Consider the following 25,128-nt stretch of genomic DNA (forward strand, 5'->3'; position numbering starts at 1 on the left):
TGCTCAGGGACATGATTTAGTGTAGGTCTGGTAGGGTAGGATGGTTAGGTTGTGGTTGGACTCGATGGTCTGTAATATCTTTTCTAACCTGAGCAATTGTATGATTCTATGTAAAACGCAGAGTATATATAAGATAATTTGGTGTGATTTATTCAGATGGGAATAAACAATGTTTTTACTCAAATGATTCAACTGCTGATTCTAACATGATCATATGTAATGTATTTCTCTTTGCGTAAGTGTTAAGAAGTCCATCTAATGCTCTTGATATGTTTTAATAACATTTATAATGCGATGATTTCCTAGTAGGGTGGGTATCTTCCTGCAAGTCTGCCTTTCTACTCCTTCATGATACGGAATGAAACAATTTTAGCTAACGTTATTGGCTCCATAGAGAGAACGTAGACTAAGTTCAAAATTTGTTTCAATCTCATATATTTGAAAAGCTGCCTGGACTATTTGTGAAATAATTTTGTGTCGTATGTAAAATGATTTGGTGACACAGCATGCACTAAGACTGGCTAGCTTCAGAAAAGACCCACTTCTAATTGGTGTGTTCACAAATAATTTGCGTCTCTTGTATTTTAAAAATACCCCATGCTGTGGTATATAAATTAGTGTATTTGTTTGTGCATGCTTGTATAGGTATAGGAATATGATTACATTTTGAAAGGCTGTTGTTCACCATGCTGATGGAAAAGAAGCAGTTACTAATGGAGTAGCCTGATATCACCAAAAGCGAATGCCTTAGCTGGGGGAGGATGCATTCGTAACTAAACTAATGGAGACACTGCATAGGTGGCTTACTATTAATATTCTCAGGTACAACTTATCTTCTCCTTGAACAATGACAAATTTTTCAGTGTTTTAATAGCTCCGTATAATCATCATCATTTTTAGACATAACCTTTATTTGTCCAGAATTATTTACATTATCTCATGCATGTATGTGCCTTGGGCCTGTTTCTCCTGTCAGATACGCTTTTACTGAAGATAGTGGAATTATTTCCAAACTGTTATGGTATGGAAGGAGATGTAGGACTTCTATCTGTATTTTTCTTTAAGTATGCCATATTAATACCTCTATAACCTACACCATTACGTGAACTGAAGCAGTGAAGGAGAGACCATCTGACTGCTGGAAATAAGAAAGTTGTCTCTGATTATTATTTCGCTTCTGTGGCTGATGAATTGTCTTACTCTAAGAAATATATCGTCTGGAAATCATTCTGCTGAGTATTTTCTTTTATTAGCAAGGCATTGTAAAAGGGCTGGATCTTTACTCCAGATCAGACCATATGTTTCTGGTTGCAACATATTAGATAGCGAGGATCAGATGATGCTGCAGTAAACAAGCTTGCTACCTTGTGCAGGGTAGTAATGAGTTACTGAAATTGTTATACTGTTAGTATATTTACTCTGTATTTTTAGTACTTTACAGCAAGTCATTTCCCTTCAAATGTTCGCCCTCTAGTTTGATTAAAGCATGCAGAAATCGCTGTGTGAAGAATGCTGGCATATTCTTCTACCAGCAGCAAAAAATGATATTGTTTTTTGCTTATGAGAGTATTACCCTTTCATGACATCTCTTAGAATCCCATTTTCACATTATGTGAATATCAGACTCTTCATTCCATTCCTTTCCTGAATACCGGTGGTAAGATGCACTGGAATGGGAAAGCCACAATCCATTTTTGTGCTATGGCTAAAATAATTGTTAATGCCTACCATGGGTTTGGCAATGTGCTTTATGAAAGAGAACAAATAACACATTTGCAAAACAAACTATCTCCTTTTTAAATCATGTTTTATATAGAGCTTGAGGTGCTATCGGTCAGAACAAAACTGGGCTTAAAACAGAATCTTCAAAATTCTGCAGACTTTCTGCAATCTCTAGCAAAAAAACCCTATGTTTTTCAGCTCCTTCCTTATATACGCACAGATTCTGAAGCTAAACGTGTGTGACCAATGTAATTAAAAGCATATATTCACATCAATGTGAGATTAAAATCTGACATTAAATTGTTTGATGTTACATACTCTTCACGCTGCTCTAGGTATTCCGTTCCTGTTCTGAAGCTCTCTTCAGTATCTGTCCTACATACTATTACTTGTAGTTCCATCAATTGTTGCAGTAAACAAGGTCTCTCTGGCTGAATTTTTGCTGAAACAGTTCAAGCTTTGTCTTTGTTTGTTTGTATCTCTTTTTCTGTCCAAATCAAATCCCCCTATAAAAATCTATGTAGGGGACACAGTAAAGTTGGTTTCCTATGTTGTATTTACCAGCTATGTGGGAAAGATAAGAGAAAGCTTTCAAATCTGCTGTGCTGACAGTTGCTTTCAGCGGAGGTCAGAGCCTTCCAGTGATCTGCCAGTCTCCAATAGCTGCTCAAAGTGCTGCTAAGAATGCCAGCTGAGTGTCCATTTAACAGTAAATGCTAGTCTTATTCTTGCTCCACTGAACTCAGTAAAAAAAAAAACACACACATTCTTTAATGGAACGGGGACAGGCTGTGACCTCAATATCCAAATCAAAATTGATCTTTCTGAGATTCTTTTTATGCAGACTGTTGCATTAGATCATATCTATATATAACGCTTAATAAATTCACTGTCCTAGTGTATAATCCAGCTTTGACTGAAGACCTGAATAAGAACAGGAACCTGGTTTGCTTTAAGGTTCTGGTGGTTTGGCGTATTTCTTGTGTGTGTGCTTCCACAGCACATTTCTGTAGTAAGAAAATGTAAGTGCATTACTCTTTTCGTGTATTTGCCCCTCCGGTCTGCATTATTTCATGCAGTAAGACATAGCGTGACACATTTCAGTGCAGTATAGAGGCATAAAGCAATCATATCCTGCATTTCAGGCCAGGGAGTCCCATGGGTATTTATAGCAGATGTTAACCCCTACCTGCTGGCCTTTTCACCCGGGAGCTGCATGAGATTTGATTTGCTCTCTGGAGCTCTTGATGCCTACTGAGGTAGCTGGCTCTCCAGACAAAGGGCTGGGACAAAAGGAGTGATACTCAGAGTGCAGATCTTCACTGCGGATGTTATTGTATTTCCTAACTGCATTCAGAAGTGGAAAGGCAGAAAGAGATACCAGGCATCTTGGTGAGGACAATGCAACAGATTAGCTGTCTTTAACACCTTTGATGCAGCTTTGGTAGTTTGGCCTTTAAATCTTAATTGTGCGGAGGTGCCAAATCTAGATAAATCCAGGCAGTAAGTTATAGTTTTAAAAAGACTTGCTTTATCATAACTTGTATTGCAGCATAGTCCAAAATGCAGCACTGTTTCACTCTGTTCTAATGACAGATGCTGACTTTATCCAGCCTTATAATTACAATTTTTCCTCTGGACTTAAGAGGAAAAGCTAGTGACCTTTAGTTCTATGTTCCAAATTTATATAATGAACTGCCTATGTTTCTGTGTGATTTCTCTGTATGCAAATAATTGCATTCAGTGCCTGTTTCATTGCATTTAGTAACTTATGACTGATAACCATTACGTATATTTAACGGCCTTTCTTGCTGCCATTACATGAACTGCCTCAGCACTTCTTTCTGCTACCACTCCTTTTTGACTGCTTTCTTTTTAAGCACTGCTGAGTGCAATTCCTCAAGGAGTAAGTATTCTACATGCCCTGGCAGTGACTGGACCTCACAATGGCAAACTGATATGATTCTTCTTAAATTGTACCAGCTGAATATTTGTCATTTTTAGTGTAGTAAGATCGTTTCAGAGCACTGTTCTCATGTGAGTCTCTTGTACTGTTGAAGAGGGGTGGGAAGTGGATAATTTTTGAGGTTCCTTCCAACCCGAGACATTCTATAATTCTATGTAACAAACTCAAATCACAATTAAGTCCAGTAATTACCTGGTCTTTACACTACTGCTTGTCCACAGGTTTCCTCTAGAGAAGGTTTTCAGGGCCAGGTTGGATGGGGCCCTGGGCAACCTGATCTAGTAAATGGGGAAGTTTGGTGGCCCTGCTAGGCAGAGGGGTTGGAACTTCATGATCCTTGAGGTCCCTTCCAACCCAGGTAATTCTATGATTCATTCTATAAGGGTAAAACCAAGCTGTTTGGATTCTTACAAGCTGGGAGCAATTAGCAGTTGATGTTCAGAAGGGCTACACCTAAAAAAAAAAAATAAAAGTGACGTTTGATTAAATTAAATTATGTACATTCAGAACATTTGAGGATCATTGCTATTTAAAAAAAAGGAACATTTCTGCAGTATGGACTCAAATCCTGCGCTGTAAAGTGAAATACATTTTGGGAGGAATTTCATGGAAATATAGTCAGTTTTATGCCATCCTGTTCCCTTTGAACACTCATACATGCCATTGCTCATATGTTTTGTTCTGTTCTTCTTATACCAACTGGGCTTTTTGGTTGTCTTTAAGATATAAGCCAAAATTCTACAGATTTCAGTGGAAAAAAAAATAGGAAAGGAAAAAAAACATTGAAAGACTTCAGCTTTCTTTAGAAACAAATGCTTTCTCTGTACGAAGTGCTGACATCCTGAAATTCTGGTTCTTTGAAAGGAAATGAAAAGTTTCTATATATGAAAAAGACATTAAGAAACCAAATTTCAATGTCAGTAAGTTTCTTATTTGAGGCTAACATAGAACTATAGAATGGCTTAGGGTGAAAGGGACCTTTAAGATAATACAGTTCCAACCCTCTTGCTCTCAGCTGGTTGCCCCACACTGGATCAGGCTGCTCATAGCCCCATCAAACCTGGTTTTGAATGCCTCCGAGGGTGGGGCATCCACTGCTCCTGTGGGCAGACTGTGCCAGTGTCTCTACACCCTGCACTCATCTACTTTGAATTAGTCTTTTAAAACAATTGCTTTTGTATTGACTGCATTTTTTATAAGCATTGCTTGCATTTTGTAGGCTTAGTTTTGTGCAGAAGATTTTCATACAAAGCATTTCCAGATGCTTTGCTGGAGACTAAAAAACAACAGGTTGCAACAATAAGTTCCATTCCAATATAAGACTGAGTGTCTGAGTGTGTATTCTTTTAGCCATAAAAATAGACATGTGCAGGTAGATGCCAGGTTCGAGCATGCCTTTATCTCCCCGCTGTGGAGGATGTACAGTTTTGGATGCCAGGAATCTTTATCCACAGGAGATCATCTACTTAACTGAAACTCATTTTTCTTTAGGTTAAATTCTAATGAACGAGGCTGGAATGTGTGTAATTTGTCTTCCACACACAAGTCAGGCGGGTTCTAGGAGAAAAAATCATTGGAATAGATTATTGTAATAAGGTAATGTCTTGGCTTATGAATAATTGTTTTTTAAAAGGAAACATGTAAAACATAATTGTCTGATAGCTTATTCCTGTGGGAAGGAGTCTAATAAAACCAGGCAGTTACACTGATGCATCATATCTTTACAATAATATTTATATAGGGGTCACATCAGGGGTCCTTTGACGTCAAGCACTAACACTTTGTGCTTAATTCCAGTGGAAGTTGACAAGAATTACCTTCCACATTGCAAGTTCAAGGGTTTCCATAGATCATTGGTTCAATTTCAAAATGGCTAACAGCATCCTCATCCTCTGCTTTTCTTTTGGTCGTTGTAAACCCTTAGGAAGTAACAGATCTGTGATTTACTTTTTGTAACTGAAGGGAATCCAGGCAACAAATTCCCATTTAATAGTGGATATTATTGCAAGCAGAGAAGTAATAATTATTTTCAGGATTTCTTGATCTATCTAATCAAGTCTCTGCCATTAGGGAGAAGGTCTCATTCTTGAATTGCACATTTCTCTTTATTTATCTCTTATTCTCTAACAGGTGATTAATGTTAAATATGCAGCTTATCTCTCTTTAGAAAAGAGCAATATGGATTTTGTTCTCAGGATAATTCAATTTCCATCAGTATTTTAACTTGAAAAGATTCAAGTTTTTTTCCTGAGGAATAGAAAGATGTGGCTTAAAGGAAAGGAAGTCTTGCTGATGGTGAATGAGGAAATACCATGCATTTCACTTTGATGGCAGAATTAACTGTAGTCTCATGATTAATATGTTTCACAATTTAATTTCATGCTTCTGTTTATAAGAAACTCCCAAAATTCATGTATTACAACTAGATGTTTTAACCATTTTTTCGTGGATGAATGGGGAAACACTTCAGCTCACGTATCTTAAGATGGAAGAGGAAGTATACAGGTTGTGGAGAAATAGTGTGTTAAACCCCACAGTTACTTGTCATAAAGAACTGCTAGTGGTTTAAGATTTCAGTAGTAGACATTTAAGAAATTAAACAGTAATGTTAACAGAAGATGAGTTTTATGTGGAAAGATGTAGATGGCTAAGCAGGGTATGATAAACAGGTGAGCTCAACATGGGCTGGACAGGAGATGGCATTAATCTTTTACTTACAATAGTAAGCAGAACTGGTGTCATGTAGTCACAGTTCACAATGCTTTGTAAGAAACTTGTACACAGAACTTTGTAAGAAATAAAAATGTTGGGAGAACTCAATTTGAGAAGTTATACAGTCTTGGAAGAAGGAAGAAAACCTCTTGTTCTATTAAAACACACACACACAAAAAAAAAAAACTATCAAAAATGTCTGGTGTTTTGTTCTGAGAAATATTACTCTTTCTGCAGGAATAAGGAAAGGGAACCAGCTTTTACTTCTGTACTCCAAAGATTCTGTGCTTGTAGATTAAAATGTGATTGATTTCTTAATATTTCATTTGCCAGAGTGTTTGACGGACGTGGCCAGATTCACATCATGTCTCCTTGAGCGCTTTATTCTATGAGCACTTATCAGCAGTTGCTGTCTGTAAAATGTATTAGGTGTGTCTGTTAATGCTCTGACAGGTAATAAGTTCTCGGCTGGTTCAGGAGCTAGAAGTATTTGTTCATATTTGAAGATTAATAATAGCTTTAAGTTTGTCATTTAAAGGAAAAAGGAATCTTCCCCTCAGCTTGTTCCAGCCTCCAAACATCTCTTTGGCGTGTTATAGTTCTAAACCTCTGTGTTAAAGTACAGTTTTAAAGCGTATTTGAACTAGAGACTCCTGATCTTGGAAACTTGCAGCTACTGCTGAAAACATTAATAACTAAATCAGCTGAACTTGAATTTAGCAGCTGATTATGATGCAGGTGGTGTTTGCATGTGCTCCTGCTGTACAGTGTTTAGAGCCAGCCTATCTGCATCCCTCTGGCCTGAGTCATGGACGTGCTGGTGCAGCCAGCTTTGGCTACAACACGGCATACCTATGACACTTACTGATGACTGCAAATTGCACTAGGGAAGGATCAAGTGGGACTTTAGGACAAATTTCTTCTCAGAATTAAGTGTTGAGGCATTGGTGCAGGCTGCCAAAGGCGGTGGTGGAGTCACCATCCCTGGAGGTATTTGAGAACTGTGGAGATAGGTGTTGTAGGTGACTCCCTTCTGAAGGAACTGAAGGCCCTATATGCCGGCCTGACCCTACCCGCAGAGAAGTGTGCTGCCTTCCTGGGGCACGGGTCAGGGACATTTCAAAGAAAATTTCTAGATTGATTCATCCTTCAGACTATTACCCGCTTTTAATAATTCAGGCTGGCAGTGAGGAAGTTGGCAAGGAAAGCCTGAGGTCCATCAAGAAAGACTTCAGGGGAATGGGGCGAATACTTGAAGGAGCTGGGGTGCAGGTGATCTTTTCTTCTATGCCCGTGGTGTCAGGAAAAGGTACAGGGAGGATCCAAAAAACCCAGCTCTTAAACAGATGGCTTAAGAGCTGGTGCAGACACAAGAATTTCGGCTATTTTGACCATGGGGCAATCTACACTGCACCTGGAATGATGGCTGCTGATGCAAGCAGCCTGTCCCTGAGGGGTAAGAGGGTATTAGCTGAAGAATTAGCGGACTCATTGATAGGTCTTTAAACTAGGAACGAAGGGGGAAGGGGGCAAAATAAGGGCTACTGGGGTTGAACGGTGCATTCAAGGGATTGTACCAAACTCCATGGGCAATGATTGCAGAGTGCAAAAGGAGGGAGTAGGGCAGGGGGATGCTGGGGATGCCGCTGTTCTAGCGGATCCTGGATCGCTTATGAAGGTGGTGAGACGGACAGCCCGGCTGAAGTGCCTTTATACTAATGCACGGAGCCTGTGTAACAAGCAGGAGGAACTGGAAACTGTGATGCACTCTGAAAATTATGACATTGTTGCTATCACAGAAACATGGTGGGATGACTCCCACAATTGGGATACTACCATCGATGGCTATAGGCTCTTTAGGAGAGATAGGCGAGGTAGGAAGGGTGGGGGAGTTGCTCTTTATGTCAGAGATTGGATAAACTGTGAGGAGCTCCCCATGAGAAACAGTCAAGAACAGGTTGAGAGCCTGTGGGTTAGGATTAGAGATGGGACTAATAAAGGACAGCTGGTATTAGGGGTATACTACAGGCCACCTGATCAAGGGGAGGCTGCTGATGAGGCTTTCTTGCTCCAGATGCGTGAGGCATCTAGCTCACAGGCTCTTGTCCTGGTGGGGGACTTCAACCATCCGGACATCTGTTGGGAAAACCACACGGCGAGCTGCAAGAGCTCCAGAAGGCTCTTGGAATCCATTGATGATAGCTTTCTGGTTCAGGTATTGGACAGACCGACCAGAGGTCAAGCGTTGCTGGACCTGCTGCTCACCAACGCTGAGGAGATCATCAAAGGCATCAAGGTTGGAGGATGCCTGGGCTCCAGCGATCATGCCCTGGTTGAGTTTGTGATCTCAAGCAATGTGGGCCTGGCAAAGAGCAGGACCAGGATGCTGAACTTTAGAAGAGCAGACTTCAAGCTTCTCAATGGAATGCTGGCCAAGATCCCCTGGCGCGCTGCCCTCAAAGATAAGGACGTTGAGGAGAGCTGGCTACTGTTCAAGGATGCCCTCCTGGCAGCACAAGAGGTCTCCATTCCCCTGATTAAGAAAGTGGGCAGGAGAGGTAGAAAACCGGCATGGCTCAGCAAGGACCTGCTAAGAGAACTGAGGGTGAAGAAAGGGGTGTACAAGCTCTGGAAACAAGGCTGTGTCACCCGGGAAGAATACAGGGATGCCGTCCGAACTTGCAGACGTGGGATCAGGAAAGCCAAGGCGCAGGCAGAACTGAACTTGGCGAGGGACGTGAAAAACAATAAGAAAACCTTCTACAGGTACATTGGCCAGAAGAGACAGGCCAAAATGGGCGTACCTACTCTGGTAAATTTAAAAGGAGAAATGGCTTCAACAGATGAAGAGAAAGCTGAGGTGCTGAATGAGTTCTTCACCTCGGTCTTCACTGGTGGCCAGGATTCTAGTCTTTTTCACGTCCCTAAGTCTTGCACCCCCATACCTCCATGTGGGGACCAAGGAGGTAAATTCCTCCCCACTGTAGGGGTAGAGCAAGTCCGAGAGTGCCTCCTTAGACTGAATGAGTATAAGTCTATGGGGCCAGATGGCGTGCATCCCAGGGTCCTGAAGGAGCTGGCTGAGGTGGTTGCTGAGCCGCTCTCCATCATATTTGAGAAGTCATGGCTGTCAGGTGAGGTCCCGGATGATTGGAGGAAGGGTCACATCACTCCCATTTACAAGAAGGGGAGCAGGGAGGACCCGGGGAACTACAGGCCGGTGAGTCTCACCTCTGTGCCTGGGAAGATTATGGAACAGATCCTCCTGGACAACATGCTTGATCACATAAAGAACGAGCATGTGATCCGAGACAGCCAGCATGGCTTCACCAGGGGAAGGTCATGCTTAACTAATCTTGTGGCCTTCTATGATGGAGTGACGGCGTTGGTGGATGAAGGGAAGGCGACCGATGTCATTTACCTGGACCTGAGCAAGGCCTTTGACATGGTCCCCCATCACATCCTCATCTCCAAATTGGAGGGAGGTGGATTTGATGGGTGGACAACTAGATGGATAAGCAATTGGTTGAAAGGCCGCAGACAGAGGGTGGTGGTCAATGGCTCTATGTCCAGGTGGAGGCCGGTAACGAGCGGCGTCCCTCAAGGGTCTGTCTTGGGACCGGTGCTCTTTAACATCTTTATTAATGACATCGATGAGGGAATGGAGTGCACCCTCAGCAAGTTTGCTGATGACACCAAGCTGAGTGGTGCAGTCGATACGGTGGAGGGAACGGATGCCATTCAGAGGGACCTTGACAGGCTGGAAAGCTGGGCTCGGGTGAACCTAATGAGGTTCAACACGGCAAAGTGCAAGGTTTTGCACTTGGGCCGGAAGAACCCCAGGCACCTGTACAGGCTGGGAGGAGTTGTCCTTGAGAGCAGCTCGGCAGAAAAAGACCTAGGGGTCCTGATAGATGACAAACTTAACATGAGCCAGCAGTGCGCTCTGGCAGCCCGGAAAGCAAATGGGATCCTGGGCTCCATCAGGAGAGGGGTGGTCAGCAGGGATAGGGAGGTGATCGTCCCTCTCTACTCTGCTCTTGTGAGGCCCCATCTGGAGTACTGTGTCCAGGTGTGGAGCCCTCAGTACAAAAAAGATATGGAGATTTTGGAAAGGGTCCAGAGGAGGGCCACAAAGATGATCAGGGGGCTGGAGCACCTCCCCTATGAGGACAGGCTGAGGGAGTTGGGTTTGTTCAGCCTGGAGAAGAGAAGGTTGCGGGGTGACCTCATTGCAGCCTTTCAGTACCTGAAGGGAACTTACTCCCAGGAGGGGAGTAAACTCTTCGAAAGGGCTGATAATAGCAGGACTAGGGGAAATGGTTTTAAGTTGAAGGAGGGAAGATTTAGGTTGGATGTTAGGGGAAAGTTCTTTACTAGAAGAGTGGTTAGGTCCTGGAACAGGCTGCCCAGTGAGGTTGTGGATGCCCCGTCCTTGGAGGTGTTCAAGGCCAGGTTGGACGGGGCCCTGGGCAACCTGATCTAGTAAAGGTGTATGTTTGGTGGCCCTGCTAGGCAGGGGGGTTGGAACTATATGATCCTTGAGGTCCCTTCCAACCTGGGTAATTCTGTGATTCTGTGATATGGCACTGAGGAACGTGGTCAGTGGCCGTGGTGGGGATGGGTTGGGGTGTGCCCAATACAAGGTAAACCAATTGGCAAGCCTATTGCTCCCTAGGACCAGACCTTTTTAATATTTAATTTCCATCTCCAACACACAACTCAAACATCTCCATACACTTCCAAGGGTGGAGACTGTGAGCTGTTTCCCTTGAGCTATCTCTGACTAGAGGAGATGGAGCAGCTTTGGAAATGTGATGAAAGCTTTTGACTATTTGCAGACCACAATCAAATGGAGGATCATGAGTTTAATGAAGTGTTTGATTTGAATGTAAATTAGGTAGATTCTTTCTACCAGCCATCTAATCCTCTTCAAAAACTTTTCAGTTAATTTCTGCTGTCATCTGCTTGCTTTCCCACTCTCCTGTATGAGACGGCTCAACAGATGCACATCCTTTCTAAACATGCATCTCCTGATTCCTGCCCTTTTATGTCCTGTTCTGTTGTGGTGTTTTTTTTCTTCTTCTCTGCTCTTTTCATCTCTTTGTGCTGTCTTAGTCTTCAAAACTGCTGTCATGTCTCTCTTCTTTATCAACTACTGCTCCCATCTTCTGTCAGAATTCTTGAACAAAACTAGTGGAAGTGGCTTAATTCACCTCTGTTAACTGAATTGGCTTTAAAGTTGTGTTTACTCCACATTTGTTGACAGGAGTACATTATTCAACACAGCTAGATAAAATTGCAATCCAGGATGTCTTTTAATCAGAAACCTGCAATCTTCTGACGTCTAATAGTATACTTGTGTATTAAATTACATTTCATCCTTAATTTCTTTCCCCAGATCAATTTTATTTATGGTTGTAAGCCACTTATTTCATTGTCTTTTGTTCATTTACCTTGGGTTCCTCATATCAGGAATCTGCTGTACCCGAACAAACAATAACAACAACAACAAAAATCTGCTCCCAGTGTTTTAACATTGTCTGTTGCCTTGGTAATCCCATTGCATGGGTACTTCATGGTTATGTGTTTGAGACTTACCTTGTTCATACTGTATTGCCTCTGCTATGTTTGATAGCAACTAGGGAATTCTCTTTTGTTCTGTGCTTTGCCATTTACTTCAGAAGAGTTTTTGAGGTCAGAGATAGCTACAAAAATAACAAAGTTCTGTGTTGGGATTGTCCTACTTCTCAGTCCATTTTTCCCAAACTAAATGACACAGAAAGAGAAACACTGCAAAAGAAAGCAGGGCTAAATTTAAAGTTTGAAATTAAACGTAATAGAATGTGGACAAATAGAAAACAATCACTTGACGTAATGCCTGTGTCCATAACCTCATTCCCATGCAGAGTATTGGATTGTGGCTATGGTGTAGGTCCAGCCTGTTGTTTCTAGGTGGTTCTGTATTCTGCATTTTACCATTGTTTCTTTGTCGGGAATGACGCTAAACTTGGTTGGCATAATTAACCATTCCATCTCTAGTAGCATGAAAAATAGAGGATCCTGAGAGATGCCTGTTTTGAAACTTGCATTTTCTTGTCTTTCTGTCATATTTTCTGGAAGTTGATTCATTCTTCCTTATATGACTCCAGGGAAACAATATCAGTTTGATTGGTAGCATGGAGAAACGATCTTTGTTGTTTAATAGTTGTGTCACATTGTGCATGACACCGCTTGATGCTTTTTGGAATTAGAATTACCATCAGCAGACTTCTTGGGTTCTCCAGTGAGCTTATGTCCTGAATGAATTATACTAACTACATGAGTTCACTATAAGCCAAAGTAGTCATTGAACTTAAACCTGTAGGAGAAAAAGAAGGATATGAGTAAGATTCTTAATTTGTACAGTAATACAGACGATGGAAGAAGCCTAGTGTGACTCATAACAAAATGAGTTATGATTTCGGGAATTGACTATAAGCTGTGGCTCAGTCCCAGAGGTTTCAGTTTTCCTGTCTCTTCATACCTTCACTTCAAGCCATTTTTAATCTTCTAGTATTAGTGATGGAAGACTAAATTGTTCTATTTCGTGGCTGCAGAATGCAGTGTATTTAATGATACCTTTACATGTGATCTTTGGGAAGAAAAATGAATTTATGTACCATTTCATGAAAAGGAACAAAACCCACATCTCTAAGTTGTTTGGTTTCTTGTTGGCAATACAGTCAAATTAAAGAAATAAGTAATCTGATATGTTTTCAAGTTCTGGTCAAATTAAATGGTAATGTGGATTGGTTTTGACTTATAAAGTGTTGTGACACGTGAAGGCATGAAGTCATCTGGGTTAGTAGGTTATGGTTTTTATCTCTCCTTCACTTTAGCATGAGCACAATATCAGAGAACTGGGGTTTGTGTTTGGGAATTCTGGATAGCTCTTTTTCTCCAAGGTCAGGGCTTTACCCTTTGCATTGAGCTTAGAACAAAACCTGTTCCATGGATATCTGTGCCTCTTACCAATTTAATACCTGGTTTTTACATGTTTTAATTCCTCTCTGAGCCAGATTTCACCTGTAATGATGTTTATTTCTTATTTAATTAGGAAATACACTGGGGGCAGGAAAACTTAGCCCTGTGATAGTTATCTCTCCCAGAGGTTAACACTTAACTTCAATGGCAAGGCATATACCCTCCAGAGATGAGAGCTGTTCGGGCTGCAGTTTTGGCACCTAATGGAATTATTTAAACTGAACAGATCAAAGGGTAGAAACTGAGCAAAGGGATTCTGCTATTAAACAACTGATGGATTGCCTCATTCGCCTACAAAAAAAGCAGGCCTTCAGTGAGCACCACAGGAAAGTCATTCCAGTACAGTGTGAAAATCCGACAGAATTACTGAATGAATGGCCCTTTTACAGTCATGGGATCTAAAATAAAGCCTACAGCTGTGCAGCCAGGAACTCCTCTGTATAGCAGCAAAAAACACAGGACAATTCAGGGCATGGTTCCATGCCAAGCTTAATCCAGTCTAACAGTGGACTGGCACCCATATATCTTGCCTCCAAATAAATTAGTTTCCCGTCAGATTGGTGAGTCGCATTCCGCAGACGTGATGAATGATTAAATCTAATATGGGGAAAGGGTGAGGGACGTGTCAATGGAGTTAAGAGGGGAAAGGAAACAGAATTAAACCATCACTTTTAGCAGCTACATGCAGTTTGATGAAATTAAGCACAACATGAAACAGTGCCTTCAGAGAGCTTGGGTAAACTGGAGATAAATTAGAAAAAAATAATTGGAAGTTCCTTGCTGAGAGGAGTAAGTAGTACAGTGCACTTTTGAGGTATCTGTGCTAAGGAGAGCAACATTTGAGTGTTTTCTTGTGAAGAATTAATTCTCTCAAAAATGAGAACTTACCTGTATCAGACTTGGTTATTTCCAGTTGGATTTTTTGCAAATAGCTGAACCTTTTGGGCAGTTTACTTTTCATTTCCTATCTGCTTAGTCTGACCTTGTTGTACATCTGCAACAGCTGCTTCTGAATTTTCTCAGTTTGATTTTACAGATATTGAACGTTAACCCATTCCAGTAGTAAACAAGCTGAAGCACCAGCTCATACAATCTTTTAATGTCCTGTCTGCAGTTCTTTTCTTCATCTCCATTCGTTCCTTTTCCCGACCATTCTTACTTTCCGAAAGCCCATCGCTGTACATTTTCTGTGCCATCTTTTCCTCTTGGCACTCTGGGATAGCAGAGTTCTTTATAATTCTGCTTTTTTTTCGTGCAGAGGGACAGTGCAACCCATTTGAGCCCTCCATCCATCTGGTGCAGCACACACGGAATTTGACATTGGGGCAGGTTTGTAAGTAGAGCGCTGAGAGCAATTAACATTTGAATTAAAGCTACCTGCGGATAACAACAGGTGATTACCCTATTTAACAGCTGTTAAGTGGTGTTATTTGCCAGCTACAGACCACAGACAGAGTGAAGTGTATGCATACAAATAGGAGTTACTGTGCATACAAATGGACGACATTAATTAAATATTGTATTTTTCTAAATTGCACTTGTGATAGGTAGTTGTTGGGTCAAAGCAGGTGGCAAAATGAAGGTTTTACAATGCAGGGCTCAACATCATTAAGGTTAAAAAGCAATGTATGTTTTTGCAGCCTTTTATTTCCAGAAGTAAAAGAAAAAAGCAACCAACAAACCTTGCTATTTACACTGATTGAGCCTGTGGCAAACAGAAAATAGTAAGAGACGAAAGCAAGTAAGATTCTATTCTCCTCTTTTATTCTGTTTCCAACAAGGCTTAATCAACCTCTGTGCTCTGGAAAGTACAAGGCGCTCCCATGGTACGTGCCCACTTTCTCCTCACATATGTGGAAAAACTCTCTGCAAACTCGCTCCCTTCTGCGCTGGGATGGATGAATGTGTTTTTGGAACATTTGCTTAGCAGATGGCTGTGCAACAACCTCTTAAATCCATGTGGGGTCTGTCCCATGGTTGTGCTTCTTGTATTGTTGCAGAATATCTGACTGAGGCTGCCCTCACCTTTTTCAGCATTCTCATTCTCTGAAAAGCTTTTCCTGCTATCGTCTTCTCCAAGGGCAAGGATTTTCAGTGCCTTTTTAATACCTCCCAAGGCATCTGAAGGGAATCTGTCCTCTGAGAAAGGCTGATTAGATTTCTGCCTTAAGTATTAGCTTGCACTCTTGAAACTAAATGATTTTATCGGTGCTGATGGTTGTCATTGCTACTCCAGAGCTGTCTAAATTTTGTGTAAGTGCAACTGGTACAAATTACAGGATGAATTTAAATTTTTCCCTATGGCATAATTATCTATTCAGTTAAAAGCTCCCATGATTTGCACGTTTGTGCATTCACATTTAGTTTCTGTGAATAGAGATATCCAATTCGTATACATAGAGGCATAGGCATTCCATACTCGCTTCCACAATGCTGCAGTGTGATATCAGTTCTACTGCTTAGAATGTGTGGCTGTAGATTTTCTACTAATGAGAGGTGCCCAATTAAGTCATTTACAGGACTACATATTTGAACTGAAATTAAATGCTTGTTAACCCTCTGACTTTAGCCAACTGTGGGCTACATGCAGCCAGGAAATTATTATGCTGTCAATCATATTTAACTGGAATTTCATGTGGGTTGGAAACGAATCCATTTCTTTTAAGATGCTGCTAATGACTCAAAGAAGTTTCAGTTAAAGGACTGTAGCCCTCAGTCGTGGTTTCAGTGCATAAGACCTGGGCTGATCACAAATAAGCAGTCTGCTATTGAAATGGTTTGCTGAATAAACATCAGCAAGGGGTGGATCAGTAAAACCTTCAAGTGCGTCTTCTCTCAAGTGCTATCTTGGGTTCATTGTTCTTCTTTTCTACCCGGAGGCCAGAGACCGACTCAATTAACTTGTGGGCAGGCTAACTTAATACACCACCCTATATACTGCACATCTTTTCTTCACTCAAGCAGGCAATTATATACTTTTTTTGTAGTTAGTTTCCTGCCACAAGTACCTTGAGAAGCAACTTCTTCCAAACAGCAGTTTGCTGCCAGTAAGTGTTTATTTAAGTATTCTTAAGTCGCCAGCCCTGAAGTAATGCCAAATCCTACACTGGTACAGGCTATCACTGGTACTGGTTCAGTTAGTGCTGAGCATGTGCCCTGGCCAAGCTCAGATAGCTTTCTTTTAAACCAGAAGATACTGCACTGTGTGTGTATCCACAGCTGGACAATGCTTCTTAATTTGTCTCAAGATCAATATGAAAAGCAATGTGCGTGCTTTTCCCTTTGCTTCCATGGTGGGCGATCACTATCTTAGATGAACAGATTTAGGATGAGCAGCAGCATAAGGGGTAGAAGTGGGCATACAGCACAGGGGCTAGCTCAGTGAGGGAGCCTCAAATCCCAAATCTGAAAGGGGAAAGCCCCAGGAAAGCTTTGCTGAAGCAGCTCTCTGCAGAGAGCATATGGCACGTGGCCCCATATCGTGCTGCGGAAAGGGGAGGTCGGCTGAATTCTGCCCTTCTGCTTCCTTCCTCCTCTTAATCTGTATCCAGTGGGATTATTTCACACAACACAAATCCAAATGTGTCTGTGTAAGGATAACCAACTGAAGTATAGAGAGAGAGCTATATTTATTTATTTTTTTAATTAAAAAGAATAAAGCACGGAGAGGATAATGTAGAGATAGCAGCATGTTCTTGACCACCAGCAGGCTTTATCTTGGATATCTGCTGAATCACAATGCTTGAAGTGAGAATTTGGTGTTCTTTATTCAGTGGGGAAAGACATTTGTATCTTAGTTGTGAGACAAAGCAACTTTCAAATCCAGTGTGTTATACAGCAAAGTTAGTTGAAGTCTATATTTAGAGTGTAGGATTGTAACAGTGACTAATAACTCTCGTGAAAATTGTAGTTTAAATAAACCACAAGTCCACATGACCTACAAACATACAAAACTAATTCATAAGCGTTGCTGTTACTTAATTATGGCATTAAGCTGTACAGGAAATTATAGTACGTTGTAAATATTTTGATTTGCTCTCTGTTTTTGCGTTTTGCAGTGACACACCAATCTATCAGGACTAAAATATAGAAAAATGCAAATGCACATTAACAGATTACTAATATATGAAAGAAATATGGAAATTGTGGTACTTTATTAGAGCTGCAAATCTTTTTTTCATTTGTGTGGCCTGAAAAATCTAATAAATAAAGGGTGAAAGAAACTTCATTTAATTAAGCTACTGCATTGTAGTGCTAGCACTATTGATAGAATAGCTATTTAACAACACTGTAATGAATGTTCAGTTGTCACAGCTTGGGAAGGTGTAATGCAGTGGTTGTTTTCCACGTTATTTCTTTGCTTTCCTCATTGTTATTTTTAAATACTGTTCAGTATCAGTCATGTTTTTGTTGAGTTATTTCCAATCTATTACAGAAAAGAACAATGCCGTGTATTTCTTGTTACTTAAGAAGTACCATCCTGATCAGTTTAAAAGACAAGAAAATAAACCATATTTAGCCATTATCATTTACTGAACAATGTTGAGGGTAATATCAAATTAGCTGACTAAGTCACAAATCATGCAGACTTTTCTTTGTCATCACAAAATCTCCGATGCCTACTAATATCAGTTTACAGTTGTTTATTCAGAAAGCCATTGTAAATGGTGATGAATGAGGAAGGGCTCAGGTGGGATTTTTATGTTCATGTGCCACTGGTCTGTGTTCTCAGGGCTTGCCAGGCATGTTGTCTAAACTGACCAAGGAGTTCTAGATGTGCATCAGAGCTCTAATCCCATCTACATCTATCTAATCCCATCCATTCTACATCTCCTTCCTTCCAGCTCTTTGCTTGTTCTGCTTCTGATGCACTGCACTTGCTCTGCCCAGCTGTCCCCAGCAGTGAAATATTTGCTATTGATACTCATGCTAGATATCAGTGCAGGTCTTTGCTAAAAGAGAACAAATGGTGAAATTCAACAGCTATGAAACAGCCATAACTTGGACATTCAGCATATTTCTGACATGCAACTGTATTGCATATTTCTGTAATGCAACTGACTGTATTAATGTCATTGGTATTATAATTATCCTTTGAGTAGTGTAAGCTAGTCATGATATGTAGCTGTTAATTCTTGTTGCAATAGGTTTCTATGGGAATAAGCTAGATAGAAAGAGAGGATTGTTCTTGTGTTGCTTTTACATTTCTAAACTCCATAGAGACCACTGTTTAAATAAAATCTAAGCCAGGCTGGGCAAAGTGCTCTGGTGTTCCCTGTTGAAACCTCCCCGAATCCTTAAACCATCAGCTTTTGTGGTTCACTGACTACCTGAATGAATTATTTTCAACTGATTTGGCACATCTTCAAAAGAACAGATGGTCCCATCTTTACTGCAAAAACAATAACTGCAGCAACAACAAAATAATCTGTAATTCTGCCTGGAAACTCCTTAACTACAAGGGAGAGTTTGATGACCATCTTACATTTCTGACAATTATCTCACGGAAGAAATATATTTAACAAGAAAATCACATTATAATTTACAAGGCAAAGGATCACATCTGTGGAACAGTTGTTTGAGGTTGCAGGGAGACCAAACTGCTATGCGTGAGTTTCTAATAGGACCTCCCCTACAATACAGCAGCTGGGAAGAGAGAAATTATGAAAACATGTTGTTGAGAGACTAAAAATAAACGTACGTGCATTACGAAGAAAAGGATAGAAGAAGAAAATGGGAACTAAAGATAGGGAAGCACAGTGTTGTGATAGAGAATATGCAGCAGAAGAACAAGGGATTTCAAATAGCACAAGTTGTCTGCATCACCCTGGTGTGTCGACAGAATAGCTTTCAATGGCTGTGATCCAGGAGTTCTTGTTAGAAAGAAGTAATCCAGTACCCCTTAGGAATGGGATTCTCTTGAATTTGCTTCTTAATTTCTGTTATTTCAGTAAAGGAAAAGCAATAGAATTGACAAAGTAATTTTCTTCAATTACTGAAAAGAAGGTAATTGGGTATATGGGAAAGACTGAAAATAGGGAGAAATAGCGCTTGCTGAATTAAATACACACTTTCTTTGGTAGTTTTTCAGGAAAATATTATGAAGCTGACATTTATTAAAAAGAAAACCTTTCCCTGTGCAATCTGCTTGTCAAATATTAATATGAAATCTGAGTTTTTTTATTGTTAGTATTTTAAAATTGCAGGCATGATTTCCAAGATACTAACGTATATAGGAGAAGAGATATGCTTCTTCATGAAGGCCTGTGCCAGTGTTACTTCTTTGCCTTTCGTAGGGAGATGTAATTGTTGGGGGCATGGCATGGAATAAATATCCGGGGAGCTGCTTTAACCACTGAGTTGCTGTACTTTTGCCTTTTCAGCTGCTCTCAGATGAGTTTGTCCTCTCTGAAATCACTGTTCAATAAGGTGGGAAAAGTATCTTTCTTAAATACAGCGTGCTGCAAACTTAGGCCCTGAACATCTGTTGTAGTGGGTGAACAGCTGGAATCCAGCTGCAGCCACTGTTGTTCTTATACTTCATGGATCATATGAAATCCTATGGGATGCTCCTGATGGAAAGCACTTTAGTTGTAGGTTAATATATTGCCCTCAGCCTGCAGCCCGGGTCCCTGCTCAGTGAGGGTTACGTTTGCTGTTTACACAGTGGCAGCAATAACCAGGACACATGGAAGCGTGCTGAGGTTCTAAATAATGATATTTGCTAAGTACACATTCAGTGGCACCCTGCCATTGAACTGACTGATTTCTGATGGCCACTTTGCCCCGATCCATCGAGATCATTGTTGACACTTGCTTATAGGACTGTTGTTTCTTCCTACGTGGGGAAAAAAACAAAGAGAGCAATGGCAACAATTAGCAATCAGCAAACAGCCTATAGCTTGATTACAGACGCAGGTATGTTGTTGAAATAATTTGTGTGCTGAACAGAGTAATTTTATTTTGCTCAAGTGCTGCTTAAATATACCTTACATTCAAATGTTCCTTGGGGGAAAAAGCCATTACATGAGAAAGAGATTCCATTTGTTCTCAGAGAGATCGATACAACTCATCTGCTTACATGGCTCTAAGTGGGGTAATGTACATTGGGGAAAAGTCCTCTTTGTGAATACTGCATGAGCGGACTTATTTTTTCTTAATTACTTCATACTTAATTACTGTGCTATGAGGCCAATGTTTAATCTTAGTTTGAGAATCTGTTTTTCCGTGGTTTGCTTAGGAAAGATTAAGGTAGGTATTTAACTGTGGGACTTGAGCAGAAAGGTTTTTCCAGCACATCATAAAAAATGGTGATGCAAAATAAAATGTCTTTTATCTGCTTATGCTCAGCGGCTGACAGTTCTTAGGTCTTTAATTTGTATATTCTCTTTTCTGACATCTTTCTCATACTTCATTTAGAAGTGTAACTCTCAACCATTTTGTTGTCCGTCAATTGGAAAACAGAAATTTCACCAATTGCCAACTTGGTTTCAGTGCTGCCTGTTCTGTCACTCTCAGCTCAGCTTCAGATTTAGAATCTCTAAGTGGGAGATGTACCTTTGGTGAATGCTGACTTTGTCACTGTCATACAGCATTTTATTGTGGGCCTTAGGTTTTATGGGCTTTGATGTTTCATTTTTATTTAGTGTGGAACAAGTAGAAAATTCAAAACAAGTTGCAATCAGAGCTGTGGAGTGGCTTTGTTGTGGACTTTTGTGCATTTCAAAGCCTTTTCATTAGCTGAACCTTTTTTCTTTATATATATATGTGTGTGTGTATATATATATATATATATATATGCATTAAAAAAGCCAGCTGTGCACGTGCAAGGATTTTTCCATTGTGCTTTGCCTGCAGTCTGTCCTCTCTCCAAAACTGTCAGGCTCTGGATGTTTGTTCCTTGCAAATGAGAACTGGAGGAAAGGATTTTGGCTGGGAAGGATTTGCATCAGCAGCCAAGCCAGGGCAATGGGATGTGTGCTGTTTTATGTCCTGTGGCTGGATAAGCTTATCTGTGCAGATGCGCTATGTCCTGCTGTGCCTTCAGATGATGCTGATACACACATCAGTGTGATGACATGGCTGTTTGCTGCTCAGTCCAGAGGGCTGCTCCCAAAGAGGCAGCAGAAGCTCAGGCTGCTGTCGCCAGTACCTGTGGGCTTGTAACGCTTTCTAAAGTGATCTTCAAAACATTTGGTTTTTTTCCTGTCTGAAAGTGAGGAGTGCTTACCACAGTTCTGATCAGTTATATTTCATATGAAAAGGAAGGTCTAATAACTTGCTTCTTGCCCATTCCATAACTCATTGCTTGAGCTGTATGGGCTTTTCAGTTATTGCAGGTGTTTTCATGTCTCAAGCTAATTTCTGTTATAATGTGGGGTCATATTTAGAATTCTGTTAGATTTTAGTGAATTGGGTCAGCTGGATGTGTTGTGTGATATTTTGTGCAGATACAAAATGGGGCAAGGACTTAGCAGAAGAATAGCAGATATATTTTAAAGAGGTAACATGTATGTGCAGGAATCTTCAGGAACTTCACATGAAGATTATATATAACTTACCATATTACAGCTTCCTTGCTGAAGGGAACCAGAGGGTAACAAGGCAAGGACTTCCTTTGATGGATACCGTTGCTTTACCCAGGTCTGCCTTATTTGTGTCTTGCTTAATTAGTTTGTATTTAAATCTCTTGGAGCAAAATGTTCTTGGCTGCACATTGAGATCTCGCTGGAGGACTGTGGGCCCTTTATGGCTCCAGCAGTGATAACTGGTTTTGGTGTGACTTCTTTTTATTTTGAGTGAAAGTGAGCAGATTAAAGACCACAGCTGAGATGTTTACAATTGCAACATGGTGAACAAACATAAGGTAATTTTCCTCCTTCTGCTAGTTAACAAAGCAACACTATAAAGATACTTTTAATTTAGTTTAGTGTTGTGAAGATTAAAGCTTAATTAAAAAGCTGATATTAAAAAATATATATATATAAAAGCACTGGAACAGCATAGGAAAAATAGAGAGACATAATTATGGTCCAGCAAACACTAATCACTTATTATGAAGTTTTGGAGCAGTGGTATTTTTTTTTTCACTCAATCGGGAGTAATTTTATTCTGATCATAAATTGGAATGACCAGAACATCCAGATCATGGCTGTTTATAAATTAATAAGGACAGTTGGAAAGAATGTGTTATGCTCTCCATAAAATACAGAACAGTGAGACATTCTTTGCTGGCCCATTTCTTTAAAAATCTCTTGCACAGCAGTCAGGGTGACAGGCTTTGTGAGGACAGAGAAAAAGCTGTCTTCCCGTATTTCACATGGCTTGCATAGAAATTCAGTTATAGAATATTGAAAGATGTGTTATTTTCAAATTCGTTTTCAAACTTTATGAATTGGAAGTGGTCAGATGTTCAAGTGGGGACAGTTTTTTTGTTCAACAGAGCTACGTCTATGTGTATCAGGTTAAAAGATAACTGGGGGTCTGGGAGTGCCGTATTCATCCTATTGAGTTTAACATCATTGTGTAAAGATCCTGTTTGCCCAGCATAAGGCAAAGAAAGACATGAGATGATACTTTTTCACTGCAAGATTCCGGTAAGTAATCTCTGTCCATGACAAAGCAAGAGTGCATGCAAAATAGCTTCAGTTTATTATCTTTGTTGAGAGCTATGTTACTGGTTTCTCCAAGAACTTGCTCATAAAGTACGATCTATTATCCTAGAGAAGCAACTCTAAAAGCCACTCAGCTTAAGCTGCCCTTTCACTGACTTCCTCTGTTCATCTTGTTCGAGCATTTTAAACCCACCTTCGACTGTACTTAGCATATTATTTCTGCGCAGTCGTTAGTTGAATTAGTCATTTAGCCTTTCATCAAAGCAGTATTACATGTATTACAATATTGTAATAACTACTACAGAGGCTCAGTCCTGTGACTTCTTGCCCCAGGATGCTGAGAAAGCTGAAAGGTTATTGTGTTCAAGGACAAGCTTATGGAAATAAATCTAGTGAGGTTGCCGAGCAGAGTAGAAACTGCCTGCCCAGGATGTCTGTGAAGTGCAAATGTCTGGAGGCTGGGGAGAACCTGGCTGGAGTATTTCATCCCTGTCTGCCCTGTTCCAAGACTCCTTCATGGTTGTCTTGTTTTGTCCATTGCTGGAGACAAGATATTGCATTACCTGGAGCTTTGGTCAGGCCCAGTAAGGGCACCTGTATGTTATCAGGCACTTCTGACATTATATGTATATGTATATGTGTATATATATGTATATGTGTTCAAATTCTAGAATACTGTTTTCTTTCTTTTTTCTTTTCTTTCCTTTTCTTTTTTTTCCCCCTAATCAGTACACAAATGAATTTTCTGGTTTCCAGGTTAGCATATATGTATGAGCTCCACCAGGCAGGCCTACAACTGATGCTTTTTTCAAGCTAAATTTCTGCTTGTGTTATCTAAGCTGTTAATACTCTTCATGGTGTAAATATCTCTGTAATGTTCCTGCAAAACTTAAGAAAAATCTCAAAAGTTTTATCAGAAGCATCGCTTCAGGAAACTCTCCCACACATCCCAGCTTGGATTATTCTTTCAGGAACCACAGATTATGACAAATTGAAGGTTATGTAATTTAATGTCAGCCAGGAGCACATGAAGTTCAAAATGACAGTCGCTATTTAGAAACATTTCTTCACAAAGACTTATTAGTGTCTAATATCTGCTTACAGAAAAAAAAACCCCAACTGTGTGAATGCATTCCAGTCTACCACTGTATAATTTACCCTGCCAGAGACTCAGCCTGTTTATGTGTGTGACTGCATTGTCTTCCCTAGACTTTAAAAAAATATATAAGAATTTCCATGGTAACCACTGCATCACACAACAAAGATGTGTATACACCACTTAGATCTTTAACGAGGCAAAGCCTTGGATGAAATGTAGCCTGCATTTGTTTTCATATTTTGTTTTTCTAGCATAATATTCTTCTTAGTAAAATCTTGATTTGTTGTGGGTATTTTTTTGAGAAATTCTAATTTTACATTAAAAAGCAGCTTACAACCAGTGTGTCTAAAATAGATGAGTTCTGATATAAAGCTGTTAAGTTTGTGAGCCATTCATGCAGATGTGAGCACTGAGCTGTGAGAGAAGAGAGGGAATGGGTGTGAGGTGACAGCAGTCTCTAGTTCTTTGTGTTATTTCTGCTAGACGTTATTTTGCTATATTTCATTTCTTATCACAGTAGAGTGATAAAGTCATGGTAAGGTCACAGAGTTTGGTTCTGAAGAAAAATATATGGGTACGTATAGTTACACTTTCCAACTGAACATGTGAAAAAAAGGGGAAGCTGTTATATTTGTCTCTAACTCTTTTAATGAAACTTTCCCTATTCACACAAGAGCTTCTGTCACTTTAACAATACTCCTTGCTTTTCTTCTTTCTGTTACAGGCAGCATTCAGCTCCCAGACCTGCACTGTAATCCATCTGTCCTGCAGAGAACTGGCTCTGCTTCTTACATGTGCCGTTTAACACCTGGAGGGCTATGGTGAGTAGCATCAGTGGGATATACATATTTTTTTTTTGGTTCAAAATCTAAGGCAAAAAGAAAATATCCTATCTGATATCCTACCTGAAATTTGATCTTTTGATTGCTTCTGGACTGAGGAGCTGTGAGCTGTGCCTGAAACTGCAGCATGTGGCTGTGGGCCTTCTG

At 40.3% G+C, this 25,128-nt stretch overlaps 1 long non-coding RNA gene across 14 annotated transcripts in view; it reads left to right on the plus strand.

Annotated features, from left to right (window-relative positions):
- LOC107318268 (uncharacterized) overlaps window positions 1-25,128 on the plus strand; it is a 150,621-nt gene that overhangs the window by 60,987 nt on the left and 64,506 nt on the right. For all 14 annotated transcript variants that reach the window (XR_014933342.1, XR_014933340.1, XR_014933330.1 and 11 more), the window contains exon 3: window positions 24,864-24,960. This is a non-coding gene — a long non-coding RNA (uncharacterized LOC107318268). The remainder of the gene's footprint in view (window positions 1-24,863; window positions 24,961-25,128) is intronic.

This window comes from Coturnix japonica, chromosome 12 (assembly GCF_054131305.1).
Source record: "Coturnix japonica strain WE chromosome 12, WE-NBRP24, whole genome shotgun sequence".
Lineage (NCBI taxonomy): Eukaryota > Metazoa > Chordata > Aves > Galliformes > Phasianidae > Coturnix > Coturnix japonica.